The 19,432-nt window shown below is 46.3% G+C and overlaps 1 protein-coding gene across 1 annotated transcript in view; it reads left to right on the forward strand.

The window, feature by feature from the left end:
- Positions 1-12,558: 12,558 nt before the first annotated feature.
- Positions 12,559-19,432, forward strand: part of LOC119465218 (uncharacterized) — a 165,115-nt gene continuing 158,241 nt past the window's right edge. The window contains exon 1 of the mRNA XM_037726013.2: positions 12,559-12,706. The gene's annotated coding sequence lies outside the window, so the exon portion shown is untranslated. The remainder of the gene's footprint in view (positions 12,707-19,432) is intronic.

Here is a 19,432-nt window from a genome sequence, read left to right on the forward strand (position 1 = left end):
GCCGTTTTCCCATCCACTATCTGGGGTATTTATGTCTTAAAACTAGAATTAACCCTGGGAGTGTTAGCCAGCGCCATCACTCACGAGCCTAGGTTTGTAAGTGGTCATCAGCTGTACGCATCATCAGCTGTACGGTGTTACAGAAGCGACGTCTCGTGGTGATATTTTTATCTCAGTCGATCACTGTCAGGAATGCCGCTTTCAGTTCGCGTCGATTGAATGCACCATAAGAGGCCAGTGCGGCGATTGAAACTGCACACCATGCGTCAGCACTGTTTAGAGTTTCCAACCTGTTCGAGTAAATTGGCCGAGGGCCGTCGTTCCGGAAACGGGGACACACAGGACGGTACGCCATCCAAACGATAAAGTACCACGAAAAGTTATTGATAGAGATTGTAATCAGGCGATGTCGATCGCAGTTATCATTTTCGTCCACCGCTTGCGCTCTCAGTCAGCGATAGAATGCCGCAAGCCTCATGGGCTAGCAACGAAAATACAAAAATTGTGGCTGTTTTGCAAATGCGACTTTCACCGCTGCATACAGTCGAACCCGTATATATCGACTCTGAAGGGGATCACAAAAAAGTTGGATATACAGGTAATTCGATATATAAAATAAAATTTTTTACAGAAATTTTCAAGGGGATTTTACAGCTGTTCCATATGCACAACAATTCGTTATATGTGGTTTCGATATATCCAGGTTCGACTGTAAACCATTGCACTGTGCCAACCACTGAAGAAGACCATTGTCTATAATAATATAACCCACGGATTTTGTTATTTTCTCCTCACAATTAAGCGGGTGTACAGAGAACTATTAGTGACAGCTTTGTCGTACACGGCTAAACATCTTGTACGGCTAAAGTTTTTTCACGCCGAGCACTATAGTGTCCGCTCACGATGACACGTGAAAATGCGCCAGCTTGTACCCGCAGGCCCACCCGAGCAGGCGCGCATAAACATGCGAAAGATAATCGCGCGCTCTCACTTCTGCGGCGCAAATTGCGGGCTACGAACGCCCGGTGCTAATAACTTAAGAGCTTCGCGTAATACCATTTACCTGCCGCCTTCGCGGCATGCCAAGGACACGAGTGCTCGTGCGCGTGCCGTACGGGCAAGCCATATAGTCGGCGCACCGCTCGTTTGATTGGATGGAAGTGCAGCTGCCTTTTCCGTCAGTCTTGCAAGCACTGCTTCGGCGAACACGCCGTGGTTGCTCAGTGACTATGGTGTTGGGCTGCTAAGCACGAGGTCGCGGGATCGAATCCCGGCCACCACGGCCACATTTCGATGGGGAGCGAAATGCGGAAACACCCTTGTACTTAGATTTAGGTGCGCGCGTTAAGGAACCCCCGGTGGTCCACATTGTTCCGGAGTCCCTCCACTACGGCGTGCTTCATAATCAGATCGGGTTTTTTGCACGTAAAACCCCATAATTTTGAAGTGCTCAATCGATGAAAATGGTCAGAGGAGCAAAAGCCGCGTATTTGTTCAATTGCTACACAAAAAAAAAAAAAAAAAAAAAAACAAAGAAAGTCATGTGTTTAGGTTTTACATGCCAAAACCAGGCTATGATTGTGAGCCATGCCGTATACTGAGGGACTCCCAATTACTTTGATCACCTGGGGTTTCCTAACGTGTACGCAAATCTAAGAACACGACCGATTTTGCATTTATAGTCCCCATCGAAATGCAGCCGCAGCGGCCTGGATAGAACCCGCGACCTTCGAGCTCAGCAGCGCCACGCGTGGCCACTGGGCCGCAGAGGCGTTTCCTTTTGTTACGCTCATCGTTGAGGTGACGACTTTACACTTAGTTTGTGCACTTCCACCCGTCACCCGATATTTATTCCCCAATTAATACTGCTTCCTTCAATTTTATTTCTGATCAGAGTAAGAAGTGCCTGGTTTCTGGCGATGTTTAATGTACAGTGTAGTTTGCGCCTATAACGTTGAACGAAGTGTTGCAATTTTGGTCAGAAATTAACCGCCACATGGACACGTGATTGCAAAAAAAAGAAACAAAAAAAGAAGGAAACAATGCGATAATTATCACACCTGAAAGTTCTGCGGGGAGCCTTGAGAAGAGACGAAAACACGCCTAATTATTCACTGCTAACTTGGCTCTAACGAGTTACACGGTGGTACTCAACGTGCTTAATTTACCGGACCTCACGCGTGCAGGCAACTACCAGGAAGACTAGGATGATGTAGCGGAGGACGAGGCTGAATTACAAACCGCCGTTGCAAAAAAAAAAAAGAAGAAGAAAGAAAGCTGGCGGTGATGATCTGGCCCTTTGCCGGCAGTCGATGAGATAGCGCCACTTGCCTTTCCAGAAAGTGCTGACCGTCGAAAGTGGAGGTCATGATTACTCGAGTAATTGCATCGTCGTATAGACGTGTTGTTTCTTAAGTGGTTAGGTGCGCTGGTCTTACAGCTTGATGGGATCTTTACGTGCGCCATCACAAGCGACGCTGGAATTCCTTAAAGTTAGTACTTCCATTTCGTGCCGCCGCAAGGAACTAGGCGATTCGCACCTCGAGTCGGTTTCTTGGCAACGTCGGCGGAGTGTCATTGCGCCAAACTTGTTTTAGCCGGTGTTTGTTTTGCGCTCGAAAGTCGCGAGTCGAGAGCTTTGTGTACGACCATCTCTGCCCGGTTTGCCCTCTTTATATCTCAGAGGCAGTGTTTGCCCACACGTCGGTATGCTCACTTGCCAGCACAGTGATTCACACTCAGTCCATACTGTTACACACTTCACAGAGGGGGAAATAAACTTTCGTGCCGAGGCGGGATTCGAGCCCGCGTACCCCCGGTGCGAAAGCGAGCTTCGTAACTATGTAGGCTCCCTAGTCGTAACCGCTAGGCTACACAGCCACGCCTACAGCGCATGTATTTATGCCAACCATATGATTACGTTCGAGCGTCGTCGTTTTCGTCCACAGCTGGCGCGTTCGTACGCTCGTGCTCTGCGAGGTGAAGAGGTTTTGCGCGCTATGAGAGCGAGACAGACAGACAGACACAGTAGTTGCTCTGAGAGGTCGCTGCTCTTAAAGGCTGCCTTCCAGTCGGTTAGAGTGGTAAGCGATGAGCTGTGTAATGCAGGGCATTGCCAGAGCATATGAGATAAAGAGCACTACGCCTCCCCACAGTCTACATTAGGCACGAAGTGACTGAATGGGCCCCTGAAGGGGAACGACCCCGTTTGGAGCATGCAAAAGACGCCGAAGCGCGGGATGTGGTTATCCTCGTGCGTCCGTCGAGCTTGGCTCAGCTCAACCTTGCCACTCGCTCAGCGATAGCGCAAGTCGGATCGCGCTCGGTCAACTGGTGGCTTGATCAGGCGTGCAAGGAACGGACGACGCAGGAAACAGGCGAACCAAGCATTAGACAAAAATGGCTAAATCGGGGCATCGCATATCTTGTGCGGCTGTGTGGTGTTCTAACACCGGGATTTCCACTTCTGCGAAGTTTTTCAGGGGCGCTATAACGTAAAATAATTCCAAACTGTTTTGATTCCAAACTCCTGACGTCAAATTTACGTAACCACCGACGCAAGCATCGGGCGGTGACCCGCAGCGTTGTCTGACCAACCCAATAAGACACTCTACTCGTTTATAGGAGGTCACCTTTGTTCGCTTTCAAAACCAATAACGTTGTCTACTCTCAGTGGTTTTTCTTATCTAATTGGCTGACAAGAGGCGAGGATCACGCTTAATGGAAAGAGTTTCGATGGGGACGAGCCAGCACAGTGAAAATAGATAACTGCATGAAGAGGGTGGTGCCGGCTTCTCCGATTGGTCCGCTTCGCCTTACTTAGCTTGCGGTGGCTGGTCGAAAATCGCGGCGGCGTGCAACGGAAGGATAAGAATGTCGCTAAAACAGATCCTCAGCAAGGAAGAGTTGGCAGAGTGATGTCGTATGCATGCCGAAAGGGCTCGATAACGTTTTACTGCGACGCAAAAAGGTTTATCGTACGCAAATTAATACATGCTCACCGGCAGGTGCGTGTAGCGAGGGCCTGAGCAATAGGCGGGCAGCCATCTTCTATTCCTTTCGGAACGGGGCAGTCTGTAGCTATTCAGAAAAATTTTCAGTTTTGTTCGGCATATTAATGCATTTTTTTCGGGTACACGTCACTTTGACGCGGTGAGTTTTCGCGGTTTTGTGACGTCGCGTGACAGACAGGCGAAGTGGGCGTAGCCAGGAAACATTGGACCAATAGCGGAAGGCTAATGGTGAAAAGGCGTCGAATCCGGAATGATTATTTTTTTCGTGCGGTTTATTCATCCATAATCAGTGTGTGCACGTTATATCAGATGGGGAGCTATCGCGGTTTTCGTGACGTCGCGTGACAGACAGGCGAAGTTGGGAGTGGCCCTAAAATGTTTTGACCAATCGTGGAGGCTGATTGCAGAAATTGGAATCAAAACAGTTTGGAATCATTTTACGTTATAGCGCCCCAGGTTTCCTAATGACAGCAGGGAAGCACAAGTACTCCACTCTATTTTCTAAACAGGTATTCATTTTGCATAAGTAAATCAGTTCTATGCAAGCCTGAGTGCACTGACATAAGAGCAGCGTCGCTCGACTCATTCGTCATGACGGCAGCCCATCTGCTGCCATGAAATACTTGTAACGAAGGGCTTGAGTGAGTGTTTGTTGGGCTATACATTTTGTTCACTCTTAATATTTCTTGACATGCACAGCCAAGGTAAAGTAAAAAAAGAAAGACATATGCGTGATGGTTAATAATTTTCGCATTAGTTTGGATCTTCTGGAATCTATGTTCGCTTAAGATGTACAAATTTCAGTTGCGAATGAAAATTTCTTCTGCAGATTGACATTTTCGCACTGCGTGTGGAGGTTAGTGTTTTTCCAGTACAAAACGTATGAATACAAAGAAAAGCGTCCAAATTTTATTTGTATTGAGTGTTGGCTGACTGAGAAATTGGCCAGTCAGCCGCTTCACAACACTTCACAACACACGAACAAAGTTAACGTATGATGGTGCCAGGAAGTTATTTTCTCTATGCAAGCCCCCACACTATCTGTGGACTAGTTGAACTGTAGCCCTAAGTTTAACCACACGTGAGGAATTTCAAAATAAACTACTTTCGCGAAATGACGAAATGTAACATTTTTAACAACGGCTATTGGTAATTGAAACCGTTTGGTATATGAGTATTTCTCATAACTGCATGGCGCAGGTGTGAACCAGCGATGCCCCAGTGATTTAAAGAATGAATGGAAGCTTGCAAGGTAAACGCGGCAGAAAGAACGTGCTTCCCAAACACGGCACATTTAAGCGCGTTCTGCTCCGTGATTTGGCCAATGTCGCGGCCAGCGGACCTGCAAGAGAGCACGAACGCAGCCCATAGAGTAACATCGTATGTTACTCTGTGCGCAGCCCGCTTGCATGCGAAGTGGGAAAGGAGGACTTCCGCGGCAACCCTCCTCCTCTCGACTGCGCGCCCCCTACCTCTGCCTTCTGACCTCATCAGGGATGTCATGAAGGCATTGTTTTGTTTGTGAATGATTTCCAGTTCGATAACCGGCAACCGCCAGTGGTGGAAACGAGTGCCCTCCTTTGGGACCGAGTGTCCCAAGGCAGCTAGCTATAGGGAGTTTCTGCACCCTGATTATACCCTCGGTATAAACGATAACGAACGTGGGTGAGTTTGACTTGACGCGAGCATGAACAACAGTGCATTCTGGCTAACGTGAGTATCGACTAAAGTCCGTGACAGTGAGCTTGAGTGGCCGTGAATATGAAGGTGAGTAATTGTATGGGCGAGTGTGAGCGGACACAAGTGCGAGCATTAGTGGCTGCCGGTAAGTCTGAATGGTAGCTAGTACGAATGCGAGTGAATGTTGGCGAGTAAATGTGGGCGTCGATGGAGCGTGATTGAGTGCTGATGAGTGTGAATACACGTGAACGGCAGTATACAATCTGAAAAAAAAAATCTATGAGTGCGTATTAGTAGGTTTCCATGTATTGTGTCGAACTGTAGTGTTGCCATCGGTGATTAAAAAGAAATAGTAGCATATATTTGCATGAAAAACCAGTAGAAACCTGTATAGCAATGTGCGTTGTAGGGCGAACTGGCACATATTTTCACCCGTCTGGTATCGTCTGTCGTCCCTGTGAATTTTGTGTTCGTTCCCATCCTCTATACAGTACGGATTGTGAACGCTCCCGGACTTTTGTGACCATGACTGCTGACTGGTTCGCTGCTGCTATGCCGAATAGCTAACACCCCCCCAAGAAAAGCAAGAAGAAAGCAAAAAAAAGGAACTACGTGCCTTATGATAACACTGAACCTCGACCCGCAGCACAGCTAGCAGCCCGATGCTCTAAGCATTAGGCCACAATCTTATTTTCTTTATTTACCTCATTTCAAATCACAATACACATACAAATTTTCTTCAAAATACAAAACATGCAAACCAAACATGCTTTCTAACATGGCAGCCCTAAAACTTCAAGCGAACAAGGCCATCTTGCAACTCAACCCACTAGGGGGTGTTCGGGTTGCGCCCTTTATGCATAAGGTAAGTACGCTGCACTTTAAATGAAATTTTCTCGCACGCTAGGTGTCCTAGTACCGGCGTGGCGCCCTCTCATTATCGTCTTCCATATACTGTGAAGGCGGAGAACCACGAAAAGGTCATGCGGAATTTGCTGATGTGGAACGTATCTTTGGTCGCTCAAGGTATTTATTTGTTTATTTTATTTATTCAATACTGCGGATTCAAGGCCCAAGCAGGGTGGACAATACAAATGCAAGCAAATCAGCAAAAAACAAAATAAACAGCAACAAAAGAACAATACCGATGCAGGATCAAAAGCGGTAATTCTCAATCTGATCACTTACCTAGCTCAGTAAGGCAACTCCAATCATGTATGGTTCTTGCAAAATAAGAAAATTTCCGCAGGTCAGTGCGAGATAAATATGGCTTCAGCGCGTTTTGGTGGTGGTGTCGGGTGGGTCTACTTGTTAAGAGTGATAAATAGTGACAGATCTAGACCTGGCTTGTTATTCAAAAGTTGGGAAAGAAATCTGGGCATTGTTGCGAGAACAGAATAAGATCATCCGGGCAACCAGTTAAACGTTAAAAAAATGTGGTACCTGGCCCACAATCCTTTGTACAGGACCACATTAGATACGCTAGTTACTTCCCAAACAAGCAACAAAAATATTGCTTCGAATTTCTTTCTAATGTTTGTTCACAAAATCATTCAAGCTGTAACTTTTAGTACGCTGAAGTTTTATCATTTCCAATAGCGACATTCAAAAGGCAGTTAGAGGGCACCATACATCTTTTGGCGCCGAGACAGGGTTTCTTGTGCTCTTTTGAACGCCAGTGGTCCGTGAGTCGTGAGCAGCCTGCGACAAGAAGAAAAAAAAAATTCACAGCATATCCACGGGGTGAATGATGATGAGTGGGCGAAGCTCCGGAGGGAATCATCGGATCTCCCGCTTAAGGGGACGCTAGCACAAACGCGTTAGAAACGTGCAGCACTCTCTAGTAAGGGGGAGCGGCCACAGCGTCTTACGCAGCCATTAACACATGCCGGAACGTGCACCGCGTTTGCCGACGCCATCACATGACTGCCGAGAGAGTATACCCCCCGTATTCATAAACGCTCCTCGACTTGAACTTGACTTGCCACCGCTTTGGGCAGCGCGTTCGAAACGCGTTGAAGGTAAGGCGGAGAGGCCACAGCGTCTTACACCAGCTTCTTACACGGGCCGTAACGCGCTAGCACAAACGCGTTAGAAACGCGCTAGAAACGCGGCCTTTCGTTAATGTTGGGTATTTATTGCCATCGTGGTGCGTGTGTCCATGTCCGCTTCGTGGCGTAGTGGGCTAACGCCGCGCGCTCGGAAGCGAGGGGTCCCTGGTTCGATTCCGCGCTACGGACACAACTTCGGATTTTTTTTTCTCATTTTTCTCAGACTGGTTACACACTACTACTACGACGACGACGACGGGGACGAACGGGTGCCGCTATAAGGAGCTTCGCCCCTAAAAGTGGCGACAGGCGCTGAGCGCGCTGCACTGCTAGAAGAAGAAAAGCGGTTGAAGGCGGTGGCACCACAGGCAGCAAAAGACGCCAAATGGTAGCCATTTCATGCTTACATCTACTCTGGATTACGGGAGAGCCAGAATTTCTTTATCTTGAATTCCCAGATAGGAACGTACCAGTCGCACAAATCTTTTTAAGCCATTAAAATGTGCGGGGCTGGTTTCGGTACATCGGTTTTTACGAAAGCTGGTATCGAGGTCTTTCTTGGAGATCCAAAAGATTTGCTTTTATGCGCTGTAACACAAGTCCATCTGGTACACATTCCACCAGAAGTTGTCATATCTTTGAAGGAACATGGTAAAGAAAAATTTGGAAATAAAATTATTTTCATTTTTTTCGAGATTGGAAATTCGAAGTTCTTCCTGAACAATGCTGACCGTTTCATTAACGCGTGCGCTATTTATTTACCTTGAAAATGACCTTTTACGGAACCTAGGTGGTGCCCGGTCGCGCCCCTTTTTACACCTATACGTGATCTCTACCTCTCATGCGTTAAAAAAATTGAAACAAAAGCGCATTCAGGCTTTCTCCAGGTTTAGCGGAATGGTTATTGCTCGTTTTTCGTTTTTAGCCAAATAAAGCCTTACACGCTGCCAGTACCACTCGTGACGCTGGTTCTTTTGCTCCTGCTTCAGCGTGCTTCCACAGCCAAGGTAATTTATGCTATCACCAGTGGCGCACCAACGGGGGGTTTCGGGGGTTGTAACGCCCCCCCCCCCCCCCCCCCCCCCCACTGAGGCCGACCTAAACACCCCCCCCCCCCTTTTGCTTAACCCCTTTTCTTGCACATTTCAGTGCTGCAACTAAGATGTAAGACGCGCAATCGTCTGCACACTCGCAAAAAGCATTTTTTGACAATTTCCCGTGAATAAATTGAAATTAGTGCTGTTTAGATGGTATTGGCAAACTGTCAACCCCACCCTGCCTGAGATCCTGGGTGCGCTACTGGCTATCACTGACAAACTTCCCATCTATTCTGGCTTGGCCATTGGAAGACACGTTGGAAGCTTGGACGTAATGCGAAAGGCCGTGTGGGCCCCGTACTTCAACATGGCGTCTACAGATGCACATCCATCCCATGGCCTCGGTCCAAATGGTGCCGACACATGGTGCAGTTTTAACAAGAGCGAGGTGAATGGTGAGCCTTACATCCACAAGAACTACCTCCCGGTAGCAGCTTCTTGAGGCTGTGAAACCAAGTTTCCAACAACTTGCGAAACCTGAACTTCTCGAGAAAGGCCTGCACGGAAAGACTCAGAACGTGAACGAGTCGTTCAACAATGTTGTCTGGTAGCGCGCTCCGAAGAATGTATTCCATGGACATGATACATTGAAAATAGCTGCAATGGCTGCTGCATTGGCTTCTACTGATGGTAGCATAGCCCCAGCTGACATTTTCAGGTCGTTTGGTGTTTCACAAGGATGCTTCACGGTGCAGTGGTTGCGGGACGCTGGCCGGCGACGACTTAACTTTTCAGACAGCACTACACAGGTCGTCACAAAAGAGGCCCACAAAACAAGGCAGCACTCGAAGAAGAGAAGTAATGACTGTGGAGCTGACTGTCTGGCTGTTGGCTACTGAATTGATACATCAGCATGCATTTCTAGCATGGACGTTTGTAATAAAGCGCTTTTTTTTCTCTTCAAGGTCAGTTATCTCAAAACATCAATGCTTACGACATTCCACACTTTTCATCTGGAACCACGAAAGCTAGAAGCATTATTTTTTTCGCAGTACCACGAAAACATCAGAGAGAATCTACTGAACTAGAATTATGGGAGTTAATGCAGGCAATTTTGTTTGATAAGCGGTTGATTGTCCATTTTGGCTTGAAAATAGGGAGGGCCCACTAAAAACAAAAGCAAGAACGAACTAAACTATATGTAACAACAATTATAGTTCAGTAAAGAGAGCACAGAGAGCTGAATACAATTATACCAACGTAAATCCTCAAAACCTAGCAGATCCCGAGAAAAATGGTCACATACATAGGCTAAATACATGGGAGGTACAGGGCCTACCTTGTTTCTTTAAGTCATCAGAAGTGTGGAACGTTCAAGGGATGTCTTAAAGAAGTTTCATCTGCTTCCTATGTATTGAAAGTGTGTTTTTCTTTAGACTATTCAGGTGAACTAACTCGAAAAAAGATTGCATAAAGACCTCATAGATATTAAGATTCCAGTGCCACTGTACAGGACCATATACTCCGAAGGCCGAGGTCAACACATTTTGAAAAGGGTTGAAAGGATGCCAGTAAAGCCTGCAGTCAAGGCGTTCGTTTTTTGAATTGCAGGCCAGCATATTACCAGTCAGAACACGGTTACAGGAAAAATGTTTCTATTTCCCATGGACGAGGAACTGCATTCTCTGCAAAAAGCCTGAAGTAGAACACGTTTTTCCACATTGTTGGGACTCAGTGTTCCACTGGGACATACTACATAGAACGCTAAAACATTACCTGCAGATAACGCCACACGGAATTCGCGTGTTACCTGTTAAACCATTAGGTCACAATCGCACGTACAGTCAACCGCAAAATATTACGGGATGCGGTTTCCCTTGCAAGTGAGAATTCCTGCCCTGTTAAGACGCGGTACTTGTAATTCAATGAATCACTGTGTAGGTGGCGAAGGCAAATCATACTTTAAAATAAACAACAAGAAATGAACAAACCCAAGCCAATATAAGAATTGTCACATTATGTAGCAAGGATGCGCGAGAGCGCATGCACGCGGCCGAGTTTACTTTGAGCCAAAGACGCAGGAATTAATGTTGCAAATTCATAGCATTTCTTTAAACACTTCACGAAAGCTTATAGCCTAACATAGATTCTAACATCTGCGCTGTAATATAATTTACACCCTAAAAATTTAATTCTGGGGTTTTACGTGCCAAAACCATGTTCTGATTATAAGACATGCCGGTGTGGGGGACTCAGGAATAATTTGGACCACCTGGGGTTCTTTAACGTGCACCTAAATTGAGGTGCACGGGCGTTTTCGCATTTCGCTCCCATCGAAATGAGGCCGCCGTGGCCGCGATTCGATCCCGCGGCCTGGATAAATTACACCCTAAAAAGTGAAAAGGGTGTAAATGTGTTTGTAGCTCACAGCATTGCACCCTTTTTTGGGTGTAAGGATGTGAAAAGAGGGTGTGTGGGTGTGAGTTATAGACACATTTACAACCTCTTCACTTTTAGGCTGTAAATTATATTACAGTGTGCGTTGAATCTGAATAATTATTTATGCTAGTATAAATAAAAGTAGTCTTTTAAACGAAGTTTTCATCGGCACGCATCTAGTGCTTATTGTTAGTTGTTCCCTCTGCGAAACGATAACACAATGTCAAGTAACCTCCACAATTCTTGGCGTGGGGCGCACATTCCGCGGTAGCTTACTGTGCCGATGGCAATGCGCTGCTAAGGCCGAGGACGCGGGTTCGATACCAGCCTCGGCGGCCTTATTCAGATGGAGGTGAAATGCCGGAACGCTCGTGAACTCGGATTTGGGTGCACATTACGGAACCCCTGGTGGTCAAGACTAATCTGGAGTCCCCACACTCCTGCGTGCCTCAAAATGAAATCCTGCTTTTGACACGTACAACTCGAACTTTTCGGCACGGTGTGTGGTTTGGAAAAACCGTACGGCACACAGGGACACACACACACACACACACACACACACACACACACACACACACACACACACACACACACACACACACACACACACACACACACACACACACACACACGCACGCACGCACGCACGCACACACGGCGAGCATTGGGAAGGGTTAAAACGCGGATGTAAGAACGAGAAATATCAGAAAAGCTTCATCTCGGTGTTTACTTAAACATCCCCTTGTAACCGCCGCAGCTCGCGCATCGTTTGTCACGTACGACCCAAGGTTAGCTCCGTTAATACAAGTCAGAATGAAATGTGACTTTCGTGCCTATTCGACTAGCGCAGACAAACGCGAGGCGCTACACCCAGCAGCGGCGCTCTTTACATAACGTCGAGCGTAAACGCGGCGGTCGTCTATGGGGCGCAGCATCCCGCCGTGGCGTCCCGTCATATACGTATACAGGCAACACACGCGAAACGCACCAAATCATTTTCCCCTCGTTCCACCCCTACAGGGGGCTGAGGCGACCTGCAGAGTTTGACGTCTCGTGCGCACTTGACTGACTATTCGCCTTTCACAGTTGCGAGTGATGCCCCGTGGCTTCTACCCGCAACCTCCTCCTTACCACGTGTCCTTAATTTCGTTTATATTCGCATGCGATTCCCCGACCCAGAGAAAGCGAAAGGGCTGAACGCGCGCCGGCGCTTGATGACGCGGCTGCCGGTAGGAGGGGCGTCCCCGTCGCCCGTCCGTCGCGATGACCGGAAGGACGCGTCGACCACGTGACCTGTCCTGCCCACGCACGCTGCCGCTGTGGTGAGGACGCGGCCCGACGCAGCAACGGTGTGGTTCGCGCGCGCCCGCGCGCGCGAAGGAATCGCATAACACATCGCGTGCACTCGGCGCGTGCCAGCAGTCAAGAGAGCGTGGTGTCAGCGCCGGCTTCTCTTTTGTGCCGGGTGCCGCTGAGGTGTTTGCGCGTTACTCGTCTTTGTAAGAAACACAGTGTGCGCCGTACTACGACACTGCCAACGGTTCCTTCGCAGCCACTTACTTTTTGTCTCGCCGATTTCCCTTGGGTTACCACAAGCCGGGCAGACTTCTACTATCACCACCACCGAGGTAGGTCGCCTTTTCAACTTTTATCCTTTTATCTTATCCGAGGCTGCGGATGATAGTTAATAAGTTGAACTGATCGTAGTGTCGTGTCATTGAGTGACGCTAGTTTTTTTTTTTGATAAATCGCCTGTTTGGAACGGCACCGCCAAGTCTTTGTGACGCACTGCTGCCGGTTTCCGTTGTCAACTCGACTCCTACACTTTGCGGAGCTAGTTGGTACGTTGCAGCAACGAAAATATCAGATGACGCGAGGGTTTTTCACTCAGTCTCTGTATGTGCCTCGATGTTGTGTATCTGTTGTGTACTAAATTGTTTATTTTAGCCGGAGGTGAAAACAAAAATTGGCACGAACGTGTGCGAAATATATATATATATATATATATATATATATATATATATATATATATATATATATATATATATATATATTTTATCCTGAGGCGCCGCATTCAAGGCAGCATTTAAATGAGCTTGTACAGAGTACTGTAGTGAAGCGGCAAGAACACATTGCTCAGAGCAGGAACGAACAGTTGCAATGTTCGACTAATCACTAAAGTGCCGTGATTTTTGACAGTCGTCATATATATTTGCGTTTCTTATCACCAGTTTCTGGGCGCTATCGACGTGCTCCGCCGCTCGTCTGCGAGCGCGGGTTACTGAATGTTTCCGCAAGTAAATATTGGCGCATGTGGTGGTGCGCGACCTGATAGATTCCGTATCGCTCGCCGCTTATCGTCGTGTGCCTCGTGGCGGACGTTATCAGATCAGCCGAACCGTGTCGAGCAACGCGGAGAGAATTGCCACTGTGATTCAATGTCGTCCAGCGCATGGCCGGCTGCTCGCCTGATGAGGTGTGGTCGCTATAACGCAACGATTCTTTTCGTTCGATTCCCATTCCTTTCTTATCATTCACCGTTCATGGCAGGCCGATCCTCCAGGTGATACCGGTGAATAAGTGGGCAGGGTGCCGCTGATCATTCAATCGAATAGCATTGAACGGAATAGCCTTGAAATAGAATCGTTATAAGTACGGCAACCTGTAGTTTCGCGTCATCGTACCAACTGAACTAGTCGATGATAAAGACGTGGGTCCTATCCGCATGTCCTGGACTTCTGTTATTTAGTGCCCCACCGAAATTGCCCAGTGATTTCAATGTGTGCTTTGTATGGATACTCTCCTTTCATGTGGTTGTGCGGCAAAATAGTCGGACATAGGTCGTGCACCAATAAGGCAAATGCCGCGAGAATCTTGCTTCTCCTTCGCTTCGAGAACACAATCGTGGAAAAGAAAGGACATCTGTTGCGTCACTAAATGATGCCCATGAAGCGCCGTGTCTCGGTATTTGGCGAGCGACAATGGCCTTTACTTAAAATTTAAGGAAGGTAAAATTGCTATCATCCTTCCTGGAAAGTTAACTTCTGCCCCAGAAAAATGTGTGGATCCAGTGATTGCGTTACAGAACCGCATGTTGACGAGCAACATGTACGCGATGTCACTAATATATCTTATAGGCAACGGGATGGTTTTCAAGCGAGAGAGATGGGACGGAGTATTAGGGAGGTGGGGGGGGGGGGGGGAGAGAATGGGCAGGGTATGTAGATGGGCTGAGGATGGGCTGATGTAAGGATGTAAGGATGGGCTGAGACGGCCGGGTGTAAGTAGAACGACTGCTATGGGAAAAGAGTAACACAAAAGGAGGAACACTTAGACACTTTTAGTGTGGTCACGGTTCAAGCGCGGTGTTCCTCCTTTTGTCTCGTCCGTTTCTCGCCTCGCGCAATTAAGCAGCCCTTAAACATAAACCAACTAAGCCCCGCAAGGTGTTCTACTTAAGTAAAATGAGCCGATGCCTGCGCTGAAACGTGTAGTTTCCGTCACTGTCAATAGGCCGCTTTGGATTTCGAAGTTCATACTATCAATAATAAAAACAAAAGAAAAATTCTGACTCGTTTGGAAGCTTGGTGTTTGACAAAAAGACTATGGTACTGACATGTTACTGTAGACTTTGCCATCGCTTCTTAACTCCCTGAAACCGTGAAATTCAACCCTGATTCCTTTAGTTACTGCCCAATATCTGCCATAGAGGCGTGTCTTGGCAAGCTTCCTATTGCAAACGTGTATTGTGATTACAAGAAGGTGTGGCGTTGGGTTAGCTGGTGGTCTTCAGAAATACACCGATTCCGTCTTTTTTGTGGTGTCTATATCATGCGCCCAACATGTTTATTAATAATGTGCTAACGTTTGCCGAATATATTATCTGAAATTGATTTCCGAATCGCTTGTATATTGTACAGTATATTTATTTGTACCGTTAAAGCTGCATGCAGCGCTACCACTGTACAAAGTCGACTGATTTGTGTTTATAACTTTTGCAACCGCGAACACATTTTCTCGGGTGACGCAGTGCGCCCCCGAAAACGAGTCTCAGGGCTTTTTGCCTTTGCTTCTGACATCATGTGCATTCTGTACTTACGATGTGAAATTAACTTCAACTTTAACTGACGTAACAATTTAGTGGTTATACAGTTTTATCATTCCATATCCGGTACTTCTGTGGTGAACTGTTTGGACAATCAAGTTAATCTCTCCCTGTCTCTCTCCCAAGCAGTGAAACTGATCAGACGCTTTGCATACGTCAGCGCCGAGCACCTGCATGAGTTGACGAACGATCGATCATGTTCAACCATTTTTTGTAGCCTGATAACTGCTGTTCCCAGTAAAATAATAAATAAATAAATAAATAAATAAATAAATAAATAAATAAATAAATAAATAAATAAATAAAAATTTTAAGAAATCAGAAAAACCTGCCCTGCTTCCAGCTGTTTGTGGGGTTCGCCGCGGTAGGCCCAGTGGCTTTGGCGCTGCGCTGCTTAGCTAGAGGTGTCGGGTTTGACCCCAGTCGCGGCGGCCGCATTTCAATGGTGGAGACCAGCGAACACGTTCAAGTGCCGCTCATTGGATGGTCCAAATTATTCCACAGTCCCCCGCTACGGCACGTCTTATAATCGTATCGTGGCACGTAAAACTTCAGAATTTAATTAAAATTTTTTAGCAGTTGTTCGGCGCTAACTTTGTCTTACCAATCTAGTAACTACTATAACAATACATTCATTGGATACCGCAAAAGATAACTTACGTTATTTACACATATTCGCATAGAATCGCCGGAGGTAAAGCTTTATCTTACGCAATTTGAGTGATCTTATCAGCGTCAATTTTACCCATGCCCTTCATAATGAAAGTTTATCGACACCAAGTTTCTGTTAGAACTAAAGATACCGAGGTTGCTTCATAATAATGTTCGTCTGATTGTGTTCGCGTATATATGGATACTTTTTGAATAAAGAATAAGTGAATGAACAGCGAATAAAAATGGTGAACAAACAAATCAGTAAAGCAGCATCTCTAAGCAACACTGCAAGTAACATTTCGCATGACGCAGATCTCATTTTATACGTGTTTCAAGAGATCCGTCAACGTATACACATCTTCTGTTTACGTCTTCCACACTCTAAGGAGCAGTTAGTAAAAGTATCGCATCTAAGCGTGCATAGTTCTACATACAAACATTGCACCTTTCAATGAGGAAACGTCTTCGTGTAAAACAAATGTATGAAGCTCATACTAAATCCATCAGATTATTTTATGAGGTGGGAGGGGGGGGGGCGCTATACAAGCCGGTAATGAAATAAACTACTTTCTTTTTTATGCAGCAAAGATGCGCCTGAGAGGCGTAGCACGTCTTAGCTTGTGCTTAATGTGTGTTGATGCGCTTCGGCCCCAACTTCTGGCTCTGTTTATTTTCATTAATTTATTGAACATCGCAAGCATGAAATGGCTATGTATAGCAGAAACACGAAATACGGAACATAGTACAATTGCGCGTGCACGATAACAGTTCAATATTATAAAAAATACAATAGTTTAAAGCCCAAGAGCAGTTATAAATGTAAAAGTAATGCGTAATGAAACGGTTCTAGTAGTTATGGGACATCATTTTGTTACAGAAGAAGAGAAGAATAAGTCTAGACAGAACTACATAGCGGATTCTAAGCTTTCTAGACAGTGAAGAATTGGATCTGGAAGCTCGTTCGGTTATGCTGCTCGGGAAAAGGAGGAAAGCTTTCATAGGTTAGTTATGGTAATGTATACTGAGTTAAGACCAAATGATGGCTATGACTGGTTTGTAGGGCAAGAACAAGTTCGCAATTGAATAGTACGTGTAAAAAAATTTTAGGCGTAAGTATTTCCTTCTTGAACGTACGGTTTTCATACCGTAAGACTGGATTAATTTGGAGACAGACTCATCGCGGCTGTACATCGATAGAGAACATGGTGAGGATGAAGATGATGGCTTCCTGGTTACCTGGGCATCTTCGGTGACAGCAATAATCAGCTCGAAACAGAATTCGTCATCTCCGTACGTCCATTTTGTGACGGCGTTCTTGTCAATTAAGCCGCCGTGGTTGATGTTTTGTCGTCATCGCCAGGCCACCGCGTCGGCTTCTGGCTCACCACGTGGCGAAGAAAAAAAAATCACGCGGATCTCACGGACTGTTGGAATCGGTGTGTGTAAAACTTTCTGCGCTGTTAGCGTGTCCTTTGAAACATGATATTTAGGAGATGTGGACGCCTTTAGGCGGCGCCAGCTACCCCTTTTCACACTGAAAAAACGCATGCTATATATGAAATAACAAGCCAGCACTAAACTAAACAAATGTGACAAGAACGAAAACGTCCGAGATTGTGATGATGTAAATGTAGAATAGGCCAACCAATCGCAGCGGAGCACGCGCGAGACGTCACCGCCGCTGAGTTCCTTGCACCAACACCAGATGGCGCTTCACATGCGCGCATCCGCCACCGCACCTCAGCACACCCTAATGAAATGCAAAGGGATTCATCCAGCGAGACCTGTAGGCAACCTACACCTTCCAGAAGCTCATGGAATTAACGTGGACAGAAGCATCAATTGGTCAGCAGTCGAGATAAGCAAGAGACGTGTAGAGTATTGATGGGAAAAAAAGCAGGGAAGAGATTGATACAACCTGGTCTCTTACAGTCATAGGTAGCGCTACAAGGTAGATGAAGTTCTGAGAAAAAAAAAGGTTAAAGAGGTGTACTCAAAAATGCTAGAAAGAAAAATATTGTGACAGACCGATGAAGAAGACGTTTTGCGATGACTTGAAGAAGACGACGCTCTGGACTTCGCGAGCTAACTATGATCTTATCAGCCGCTGCCATTCTTGTAAATGCAGTGTCTATATTTCTTACTACTTTCCCCCGTAACAATATGTATAGCATACCTGATTAAATCAATCAGGCTATGTGACTATTGGTCCCCTCCCCATTTCAAAGGGAATCAATAAATCGCCATCATCATCCGCGGCAGCGGCCGTGCGAGCGAAAGGAAGACTCGCAGCAAAACGTGCAGCCGAGCGCACCAGACGGTTGACGTAGCACGCCGATGAGCATGAGGCCGGACTCGTAGAAAAACGTGAGGCACAGCTTACGAGAGCATTGGCGCAAGGACACGAACACCGAGAAGATAACCATAAAAACACTAACTCGTGTTTAGACTCTATGCACTCACACAAAGTTTGGCACTATGTAGACTCCAACTCGTTGGATCTGCTGCAATTTTTTTTTCCACCAAATACTCTAAACGTCTCTTGCTTATCTAGACTGCTGAGCGGTTAATGATTTCATCGCCTTTAAATTCCAGCTCGTTTGAAATGTGAACGTTCTCCACGAGTATGGCTGGCTGAATATCTTCGCAATTAGTTACATGCCGAGTTGTGTCCGGGCATTTGTTGCAGCACACGCATCCTGTGGCGTATATTGGATCCCGTATGTTTTCGGGCACAGAGAGCCAGCTCGAGCTTCAAATAGCAAGGCACGGCCCTTTGCGCTCTCTTACAGATTATAGTTTCGAATTTCATTGTTTCCGTTCTTATTAATCTCGATGGCCTGTTTTGTTTTCATTCTTTGGATCCAACTTACCGTCTCCGTTTCTTTCACTTTCTTTTTCTGAGTCTTGGTTGTCTATTTACACTTTAAATTACCCTGTATTTGGTTGCCAGCTTTCTTGACCTCTTCATCCATTCTTTGTCAATGATTTTTGAGGTGCAGATATTTGTGCACCCTTTAGCCGCCCATATATTTTCATGAATGTTCCTGAGTATTTCTTCAAAGTAATTTTGCTCTGCGCTTCTATGTCCTTAAAGAAGGCCCAACCCATGTCACATTACTCTGCCTCATTTGTGGTATTACTGTAGGCTCCCAAAGCCAACCGGCCTACCGATCTTTGGTTAACTTCCAACCCCGACAAATATCCGATTTTAAGCATTGAATGATACTTGCGAACGTTAGCGCTGGGACCATTACTCCTTTCCACACTCCACGCACCACCTCATACTTATTGTGGCCCCACAGTGTTCTGTGTTTAATTATTGCTGCATTCCGCTTCCCCTTTACCTTCGGATTATCTTGGTGGGTGCTTGAGTAACTCTTTCCTACATTTGTGTATACGCTGAGGTATTTATATTGCTTGACTAATGGCTATGACTGGCTGTTGAGTTGA

This window comes from Dermacentor silvarum, chromosome 9 (assembly GCF_013339745.2).
Source record: "Dermacentor silvarum isolate Dsil-2018 chromosome 9, BIME_Dsil_1.4, whole genome shotgun sequence".
NCBI lineage: Eukaryota > Metazoa > Arthropoda > Arachnida > Ixodida > Ixodidae > Dermacentor > Dermacentor silvarum.